Source organism: Triturus cristatus, chromosome 9 (genome assembly GCF_964204655.1).
Source record: "Triturus cristatus chromosome 9, aTriCri1.1, whole genome shotgun sequence".
NCBI lineage: Eukaryota > Metazoa > Chordata > Amphibia > Caudata > Salamandridae > Triturus > Triturus cristatus.
The window spans coordinates 530,391,589-530,393,940 of record NC_140592.1 but is presented as its reverse complement, the minus strand read 5'-3'; the positions used below and the strand labels follow the sequence as shown (position 1 = coordinate 530,393,940).

Sequence of the window (2,352 nt, the reverse complement as noted above, 5' to 3'; positions counted from 1 at the left end):
ACCCTCGGCTGGCTTGCAGGACAGGGTGGGCTCCAGCACCCCATGGCCTGCCGGACAGAGCTCAAGCCCCAGGCCCGGTCCCTGCTTCCGACACCCAGCCAGGCTGGGGAGAACCTCCCCGAGCCCCAGTGGACCCAGGTCCCCAGGTCCCCAGCACCCGGACCATCGGCTGGCTTGCAGGATGGGGATTCTCCAGCTCCCCATGGCCTGCCAGTGGAGAGCAAGCCCCGGGCCCGGTCCCTGCTTCTGAACCCTAGCCAGGCCGGGGAGAGCCTCCCTTGACCCCGATGAACGCCCAGTCCCTCGGCGGGCTTGCAGGACGGGGGGTGCATGCACCCAGGGGCCCGCCAGACAGAGCTCAAGCCCCAGGCCCAGCTTCTGAACCCTAGCCAGGCCGGGGAAAGCATCCCCGGGCCCCGGTGAACCCCCTGCCCCCAGAACCCAGACCCTCGGCCGGAACCAAAGAGGGTTAAGCCCAGGCCACGTCCTCTCCTCGACGGCCTGCCCGGGGAGCCCATTTTTCTTGACTAGGCTTACAGAACTCTGTGGACGGACAAGTTGGAGTGAGCCCGGCTGGCCGGCAGGCCAGCCATCTGGTCACCCAGGTCACCCAGCCCGCAGGGCATTCTGGTTACCCGGCCCACAGGGCCATCTGGTCGTTCAGCCAGGCAACCAGATGGCCCGGGACAACCCAGCCCCCATTTGGCCTGGGAGGGTGCCGTACCCAGTCGCCCTTGCAGTCCGGCAACGGTGAGGGTGGCCAGGCGCTCCAAAGCAGCTGCTCGGAAGGCTCCTTCACCGGGGCTGTTCCTCGCCTCCCTGCCTGACTTGCACGGGAAAGAAGGCCCAGCCGGCCCAGGCCATCCGGTCACCCTGCCGACCCGCGAGGGATGGTGACCCCGTCCCTGCTCCCTGGTGGGGCAGGGACGGAAGGGGGAGGCCCCCGTGCCGGAAGGCACATGGTGGAGGGGGCCTCCTGCAGGCCCGCGTTACCCCCTCTGCATCCCTCCCGCCGTCCCGGCAGCAGAGAGACCCACCCCTGGGTGTGGTGGAGGAGGGCTCCCGCGGACAAAAGCTTGGCTCAGAGGATGACTTTCAATAGATCGCAGCGAGGTAGCTGCTCTGCTACTTACGAAATCGTGACCCAGAATCAGGTCGTCTACGAATGATTTAGCACCTGGTGCCCCACGAACATGCCGTGCACTAAGGGCGATGGAGGCAGCCCCCTTCCATCTATGCTCCGGTCCCCAAGCGAGCGGCTCCATGCACCGGCCCCCCGAGAGAGGACAGCTATCCTAGGCCAACCGAGGCTCCACGGCACTGCGGTATCATTGCGGTTTAGGGGGGATTCTGATTTAGAGGCATTCAGTCGTAATCCCACAGATGGTAGCTTCGCCCCATTGGCTCCTCAGCCAAGCGCATACACCAAATGTCTGAACCTGCGGTTCCTCTCATACTGAGCAGGATTACTATTGCAACAACACATAATAAGTAGGGTAAAACTAACCTGTCTCACGACGGTCTAAACCCAGCTCACGTTCACTATTAGTGGGTGATCAATCCAATGCTTGGTGAATTCTGCTTCACAATGATAGGAAGAGCCGACTTCGAAGGATCAAAAATCGATGTTGCCATGAACGCCTGGCCGCCACAAGCCAGTTATCCCTGTGGTAACTTTTCTGACAACTCCTGCTTGAAACCCAAAAAGTCAGAAGGATCGTGAGGCCCCGCTTTCACGGTCTGTATTCATAATGAAAATCGAGATCAAGCGAGCTTTTGCCCTTCTGCTCCGCGGGAGGTTTATGTCCTCCCTGAGCTCACCTTAGGACACCTGCGTTATCGTTTGACAGGTGTATCACCCCAGTCAAACTCCCCACCTGTCACTGTCCCCAGAACAGGTCATGTCAGATGGGTGCCGGGCGCTTGGAGCCAGAAGCGAGAACCCCCACGGGGCTCGCCCCCCGCCTCACCGGTTAAGTGAAAAAACAATGAGTAGTGGTATTTCACCGGCGGCCCAAGGGTCTCCCACTTATCCTACACCGCTCATGGCTCTTCACAGTGCCAGACTAGAGTCAAGATCAACAGGGCTTTCTTTCCCCGTTGATTCTGCCAAGACCGTTCCCTTGGCTGTGGTTTCGCTAGATAGTAAGTAGGGACAGTGGGAATCTCGTTCATCCATTCATGCGCGTCACTAATTAGATGACGAAGCATTTGGCTATTTTGTACCACCTTGCGGTGGCTCATTCTGGGTTATTATTATGCTGCCCATCAGCGCCAAACGGCCTTGCTTACAACGACGCTCGCTCCGAGAGGTATGGCCACTATGAAAGCAACCTCACTGGAGCTGGGAAG

General features: G+C 60.1%; 1 pseudogene; it reads right to left on the bottom strand.

Annotated features, from left to right (window-relative positions):
- Window positions 1–1,068: 1,068 nt before the first annotated feature.
- The window catches only part of LOC146798252 (28S ribosomal RNA), a 4,432-nt pseudogene continuing 3,148 nt past the window's right edge, over window positions 1,069–2,352 (bottom strand).